The following is an 8,075-nucleotide window of genomic DNA, read 5'->3' as shown; positions in this document are numbered from 1 at the left end:
AAGCATATTTTTAATAACACTTCTAATGATGTTTTTGGCTTGCGTTGAACAGATGCTGAACAAGATAATCCACACACACTTTGTAAGCTGCTTTTACTTTTTACACACACACGCACACACACACACACACACACACACACACACACACACACACACACACACACACACACGCCCCTACTAGACCAGCGGAAGCCAGTGATCATGATTTCAGCAGTTTAGTTTTTGTCCTTTCACCTGCAAATGAAAAACTGAAAATGAGGCGTTTAATATTCCAGTCATAAACAGTGTGCGTCCTCTGAAGACTAAATACGTCATTTCCATGCGAGCATTTAGAATTGATAGTTGTGTTTTCAGAAGCAATGGATATTTAGTTTAGCAACACATGTAGACTCAACTCAACTCAACTGTATTTATAGAGCACTTTCAAACAGCCATCACTGCACACAAAGTGCTGTACATGGAGCAACTATCATATATACAAGAATAAAACAATAAATCAGTAACAAAGACAGTAGAAAGCACCAAACAGCAAAACTAAGATCAAGTCTGAGTCATGCTGAGTCAAATGCCAAAGAACACAAGTGAGTTTTGAGACGATACTCTCAGGCACATATTCTTTGTCCCCTGCGTAGAACAACTACTATTTTCAGATTCTTACTGAGTTAGTTGCAGTAGTAGTGGAAGAATAAGTAGTATTCTTCTTCACTTGTGTCTGCACGATTATTATTCTGCCTCTTGTTGGTCAAGGCAAGCACAACAGAAGGAGCAGCACAACGAATTGAATTGGAACATCAAATCACAATGCACAAACTAGTAAATTCTTTGTATTCCATTTCATTATGTTTTTGCTCTGTTCTTTATAAAGTACAATCTAAAGTCACCTTATTTTTTTTTCCTCATGAAAAAAAACAAGAACCCACAAGCCAAAAAATGTTGTTGTGGCACCTTCGAACAGATTGATGGCATTTCCATTGATTTCAATGAGGAAAGAAAGATTTGAGTTACGAGCGTGGTCACGGATTAAATAGATAGACATTCTGTACATGCAAACAAGTGGAGTTTCTGCTCCTGCAAACCATATATTCTGAGTTATGAATATAGTTTGACACAAAAAGAACAAAATCCCTTTTTGTCCTTCCTGACAGCTGACAAGGAGACATTTACTTTAATGATAGTCTGACTTTGCTCTGAGATAGACGGCACAGAAACAGTCAGTCAATGGATGACGTCCGTACAATTGAAGTGTGTAATATGCAGTCACTTAAGTCAAAGTAAGAAACTTCGATGACTAATACACTCTCTCTGGACTGGTATAAATTGCATTGCTCCCAATATGGCCAAATATATGCGTGAAAATGAAGGCTTATATACTGGATATATCAAAACCACCAGCCATGAAGCTCCCCGACATGTCCTCCCGAAGGTAGCCTGTAAGGGGCGCTCAGAGCACGGCATATGGCGTCTTCACGGAGCTCCGCGAAGCACGCACGCACACACGAGCAAACACACATTTCTACTCGAGAATGGTGAGAAGAAGAGAAAAAAAGATTTTTATTTCCTGTAGACAGAAAAGATGGATACAATATCACAAGTGTGAGTTGGTTGAGACGAGGGGAAGGGGTCGCCTTTGATGTTTAGCAGGTGTATGTCTTGAGGTTGTATCGGGTGTAAAGCGAATAATTCCAAAAGATTTTAAAGGACATTTAGCTCTACGAAAGAAACAGTCGGAATATGTTTTTATTTGGAATAAAAATGTTGTAAAATAGAGGGAGTTCCACGCCGAGTGACGCCCCCCACCCCTGCTTCCCACTCCTCCAGTCCCTGTGGTGGAGACACACTCACAGCACGAGAGCGAGAGAGGAGTTGCAAGCTTGGCTGTGCTTCAGTTTGTCATCGCCCGGGCGGCAGCGCAGCAGCAAGCGAGCGAGCATCGAGCGAACCGAACCAATCCGAGCCACATCGGATCAGGACAGCACCGGACGGCATCGCAAATTGACATCAAAGAGGACCTTTTTTTTCTTCCAGCCTTTTTCTTTAATCTTTTTTTTTTTTTTTAACTTCCCAACGTCTTTTTTTTTTAACGTCCGGCGTCCACTTGCTCCAAAGAACCGGAACCTCCTCGACTACATCCTTGCAGAACCTGGGACGTGATGCGGACCTCCGCCGAGTAACGGGTGAACCGAACCGAACCGAACCGAATCGGTCACGACACTCGCAAAAAGTGGACTTAATTGTGAGCGGAATATTCTCTTGGCTCCATTTGGATTTCAAGTACTTTTAATTCCTCACCCGAGTGGATTTTATCCGATTTTTCTTCTTTTTCGCACTCCTTGAGTTCCGGAGTGGACTCCGGGGACGAGCGGAGCCTGTAGCCGGGCTGGAGAGCTCCAAGCTGGGCTACCGCGCGGCGGTCACCCGCTCCAGGTAGGAAGCACTTCCACCTGCTCGCATTCATTACATTCGCACTCATGTTCACTTCTTGTTTCCTTTTCACTCCGTTGGCTCTCTTTAGTCGACATTTAAACGAGTTTAATGAAAGAAACCCCCCCAAAGAATAAGCTTTGAACGTGTTTGCTGTATTTTAAAACACTTGTTGTCCATTTGTATCCGAGACCAAATTCAATAGCGTGTTCATTTTCCGCTTTCATTGCACTCATCGCAGCATTGATCTCGTATCGAGCGCCGTCCAGCAGTATCCAATGGAACCTGCCGAACAGCAATAGTCACGGTGGTTCATTTCTGGTGGCCTCCATTTGGGCTTCTACACCACAATGTTTTGAGGCAGTTCCAAGAAAGTGTTTGTGATAACAAGTTTGTCAACAACTGGACACAATGTGTCTTTTGAGCTTTACTCAAGGCCCGCGGGTCACCCGGGCTCATGAGTTCCACACATCCGCTCCCTGTGTGAGTGTGTGTCAGCAAAGATGAATATAATCCCAGAGGAGAGGGTTCAGATTGGAACCCTGCCTGAAAATGGCCCCTAAAAACAAACACAAATGGCCAACAGCCAACTGGTCTTGTGTGATTTCTGTGGATTCTGGCAAAATGGACCATGCCGGATTTCACGCCCATCCTGTGCACTGGTGGCGCGTGGTGATCTTTGTAATAATATTAGAAATAATACACATTAAAGTAATCACACTTTCATCGTCTTCCTCGGAACCTGACAAGCGTCTTCGTTTGCATCATCAACGATGTTGAGTATGTTTGATTTCCGTGCGTCCTGACACTGGGAACATGCGTGCCAGACAACCGAGGCACTGGTTGCGAGCGCAGATGTTTTCTAATATTCCAGGGGGGATGCTCGTGAGTAGCTTTTAAAACCGAGGGGGGAATCTGGGACCCTATAAGTCTGTATGCGTTCACCGGAATATATGTTGTGAAAATGTGGTTTGTGACTTTGCAAATATTTCATCATCAAATTGATATTAGAAATGATGAGAGTTAAAGAAATCGATATATTTTGGATATCTATGCTCAAAACATATTCACAAAGTGCTGAGGTGGGGCTGCCTACTGGGCGGAGTGGCATCCGGAACCTTACATTTTCACTTCAAAGAAATTTGCAACGTTGCTCAATGTGTTGATGCCTCCGAAAAGGAGGCTAAAAATAGGACTCATTAAAACGATTCACCCGAGGCTGTTAAAAACTGGACAGTTTCCTCCAGGATAAAAATGTTGACAAAAAAAAAAGTCACATTTGGGGTGGGGTTGACCCCGAAAAGCCTGGTTGGTTTCACATAGATTTACTTGTTTGGGAAAATTCCCGTTTTTCGAAGCCTCCCAAAATAGTCATTTATTTGCAAAACGAATGAGCTAAAGTGCTTAAATTTACAACTGTGCAGGTTTTGGGTGGGGGGGGGTATTTGTAGGACTCCCTAATGTTTGTACATTTCCACCAAAACACATCACTTTGGAAAATTGTCTGTATTTCTGAGTATACTAATGCCTCCTAAAAGTTGATTGTGTCGCAGCCATCAAATATTGAAAATAATAAGAATCAAAGCGACTTACGTTTACTAATGAGTTGGTTTTGAGGTTTCGACTGTTTCCAGGAACCGTTACATTTGAACATTTCCAGAAGGATACACCTGTTGGCATACTTTTGCATTCTTTTGAGCATATTAATACTTCCTAATATAAGATTTAGTTGTGTGGATAGGGGATGAAAACAATTTAAACAATTAAAATGATTTCAATTGACAATTGAGCAAGGTTTTCTTTCCTGTACGTTCTCATCAGGACACACAAGTTTCTTCAACTCAAGCCTCACAACAGGACTTTTTGGCAGGAATCACTTTAAAAATAATAAGAATTAAAGGAAATTTTCATTGGGTTCCAATGTTGCCATGCTTGGGCCCGAAAAACTTGAGTCGAGTTGTATGTCCTCAAAACACTCTTTTAAGCGTGTTTGGAGTTTCAGTGATTCGTGTGTGCGTGTGTCTGTGTGCGCGAATGTGTGTGTGTGTGTGTGTGTGTGTGTGTGTGTGTGTGTGTGTGTGTGTGTGTGTGTGTCAGTCAGAGGCGGGGAATCCGGTCGCCCCGGTTCTGCCGGGAGGGGCGAAGAAACGCTTGAATGACGGAGGGTTTGGCTTGGGACTATTTACATGCACAACGCACGTTCCCATTTTACTCAACTTTGACCCCCCCCACACACACACACACACACACACGTGTGTATGTGCCTGGATATTGTTTCCCTCCTGACACCTGTCAACGCAACGTGTCGGGTATCTCCCACATTGTGACTCAAAATACGTCCCGGAAGTAAAGACGTCCACACAATTCATTTCAAGAGGAAATGGCATCCGTTCATATAAGGCGATTCTATAAAATCCCCAAAACAGATTATGATATGTTTCAAGAACGTATCCATTTTAAAAGTGCGAGGATGCGTTTCGGTTTGATTCAGTGGGTTTACGATTCGATTCGATATGGTACAGCTGGAGTTTTTCTCTGGTTTATGAATACACAACAGTATGTAAAAGATCTCCAAAACTCAAAACGATCCAAGTTGAAAGAAACAACTAATTGGCAACCTCATCAACCCGATTTTTAGCCAAGAGCTTTGGGTTGCTAACGTGAACTTGGAATGTTCTTCCAATCAATAAGTCATTGATTGAAATCAACATGCATTAGTTTTGTGCTGAAATCAAAGGCCTACATTTCATATCCATAGTGCGCAGAATCAGGTGTTGATATTCATCGATCGTGTCATCAACACGGGAGGATCTTTCCCACAACGGCGCATTCCCCTCCAAAATAAAATCAATCAATAAGCACATGAGCAGATATCGAAGTATTCATGTTATGTGTGTGTGTGTGTGTGTGTGTGTGTGTGTGTGTGTGTGTGTGTGTGTGTGTGTGTGTGTGTGTAAGAGGATATATCTCTGTTTTTGGGCATGTGTATGCATGTGTGTTTACCCTGTGCTCGTGCTCCAGTGTATGCGTGCGCGTGCCTGTTGTGTGCTCGTGTGTAGGTTTGTGTGTTGTGTACATTTGCTCCACGTTTGTTGTTTTTGCCCGTGATGCATTCAGGCACCAGACAGAGTGTGGGTTATCTCGCGATGCCTAAAGAAAATGCGCTTTATTATTATTTTTAATCCACATTGAACCTCCCAAAAGGGACTGTCAAGAACATTTAATGTGAGTGTGAAAAAAGATAAACATGATTTCATGTTAGAAAACTACGGCCAATCGCCCATCTGCGCTCACTTAAACCTCTAAAAATATCAAAGCAATCGCCAAAGTATTTCGGCTTTTATGGGCATAAAGCTTTGTCCTCCCATATATGTTCACGATAGAGAAAAAGATTAATGTCCATAAAATCCAAAGCATTGTAACGATTGTTTTGATATTTTCAGATGCTGGACTAAGCGTAAGCAGAGATGTGCATGCGAGTTTTGAGAATGATTGGTCGTAGTTTTTTTGACATGAACTCATGTTGAGCTGTTTTACATTAAGCGTTAGAAACCAAACCCCCCCACCCCCCCCCCCCAAAAGCGACATGACATCTGATGCACTTGTGTCAGGGTTCTCAGAATTTTTACACCTTTGAAGAGCACACGATGGAGACAGTGGAGTGCGTGCGTGTGCATGCGTTTATGCGCGTCAACACTTGCCAGCTATGATGGTCGGGGTTTTTTTTTTTTTTTTTTTGCTCCTGATGCGTTCAGATGATGTCCTGAGAGTGGGGAACTATTTGTTTTTCTTTCCTCACGTTGTCAACTCCGATTCCGACTGTTTATCTTGTTGGTTTGAGTTGAACGTGAAGAAGTCATGACTTTCCATGTACTCTTACTTTAGCTTTTTTATTTTTTTAACGTACTGGCTGCTATGGATTGCTCTATGTCAATAGACAGGATGTGTGTGTCTGTGTGTGTGTGTGTGTGTGTGTGTGTGTTAATCTGCATCAAACAATAGCATGTGAATGGAGTCATTAGCGTAATCCCTTTTGTCATGCAACTGGACCACACACACAAACATGCACACAGAACACACACACACACTCACGCACGCACACACGCGCGCGCACAATGAACATCCTGAAAACATAAAAGCAGCTTTTGTGCATGCGTGTTCTTGTTTTGTGTGTGAACAGGAAGTGCTTGATCGACAGGTTTCACAGACGCGCACACTAGCAGTAGTCGTCCGCACCTGTTCAAGGAAGCAGATTGGAGAATAAAAGTGATGATCAACGAACAGTGAGTGGAATGATAAGTAAAAGTTAAAAGGAGGATTTTCATGATGTTAAACAACCAGGAGCACACTTTTTCAAATCCAAATAGTCTGATTGAATACTGCGGGTGTCATTTTTGTGAGTTTGTTTTCTTTTTTTGTGTGTGTCTGGTTGAAACGTGAACCTCTTCAAATAGAAAAAACATTAGAAGCTGAAAAGAGCCTGACACTAGATTTCTTCAAGGGACAGTAGCCATGTTGTATGATTAAAACAAAAATGTAAATGCACTCCAAATTTTGAACTCCGAATTTTAATCCACCAAAAATAAAATGTTGCGATTTTGTATGACATCAACTTTACCCCAGAGCTAGAAACTTTTGCGGGACCTTTAAGTCTTTGGAACTGTTGTCAGAAAGTAGATTGAATGTACTAATGAGAGAAGGTATGGGTCTCAAAAATGCAAACGTTTTGAAATGAATGACCTTTTTAAATGAAAAAAAAAACCTTTGTAAAGGCTTGGAAAGATCAACATTTCAAAGCGCAAACGGTAAAGAAAGTACACATTCCACATCAAAAACACAGATCTGAAGACACCCTGGACCTGCGTTGTGGAGTCACATGACTGGGAAACCTTTTCATGGCATCATCACTTGAAGGTTGATATCCTCTCACTGCATGAGGCTGCTAGCACGGAGACGCACTCTGAACGTCAATTGTCAACACACCCACACTTAACGGTGGGTGCTAACAGGGCCATCCAGCTGCTTTGTCATTCACACACACACCAGTTGTGTGTCCTTTATGCATTGCAGACACACACTCAGTGGGAGAGCAACACTTAACTATCTGACTCCTTACACATGGAAATGTTACACGTACACACAAGCATGGTGGAGATGGATAGATGGACTTTGAAACAATGTTGTGCGACGTTTGTCTTTTGTTGACATGACGACAAAGTTGTGTTGTCCCAAAACCAAAATTGAGACTTAGGTACTAGACCTGAGTAAAGTAACGCGATAGTGAACCGATATCACGGCAAAACACTAAAACATCAGTAAAAGCAAACATCTGAAAGAAACTTTTTTTTTTTTTTTTTTTTTACCACACCACCACTTTCAGTCATCTGACACACCACAATTGGGATGAATCCCTGATGAGAGCCAAGTCTTAAAAATACCATTGAGTCCACTTTGTGTTGTTTAACTTAGTGACACGCAAGCATGTTGAGAAATTTGGGACTTTTGTGTTTTAAGGTCATGAGAAGTTTGTTTTTGGGTGTCAAGAGATTTCACCAAAATTCCTGCCGTGGCGTTCACACGCTCCCAGCTGACATGCTAACGCGTGTGTGTGTGTATGTGTGTGTGTGTGTGTGTGTGTGTGTGTGTGTGTGTGT

At 42.2% G+C, this 8,075-nt stretch overlaps 1 protein-coding gene across 2 annotated transcripts in view; it reads left to right on the top strand.

The window, feature by feature from the left end:
• Positions 1 to 1,842: 1,842 nt before the first annotated feature.
• LOC109516561 (protocadherin-1-like) overlaps positions 1,843 to 8,075 on the top strand; it is a 112,255-nt gene continuing 106,022 nt past the window's right edge. For both annotated transcript variants that reach the window (XM_019871215.1, XM_019871216.1), the window contains exon 1: positions 1,843 to 2,424. The gene's annotated coding sequence lies outside the window, so the exon portion shown is untranslated. The remainder of the gene's footprint in view (positions 2,425 to 8,075) is intronic.

Source organism: Hippocampus comes, unplaced genomic scaffold (genome assembly GCF_001891065.2).
Source record: "Hippocampus comes isolate QL1 unplaced genomic scaffold, H_comes_QL1_v1.1 scaffold83, whole genome shotgun sequence".
NCBI classification, from domain to species: domain Eukaryota; kingdom Metazoa; phylum Chordata; class Actinopteri; order Syngnathiformes; family Syngnathidae; genus Hippocampus; species Hippocampus comes.
The sequence above is the reverse complement of the archived record's forward strand: the minus strand, read 5'-3'. Positions and strand labels throughout refer to the sequence as shown.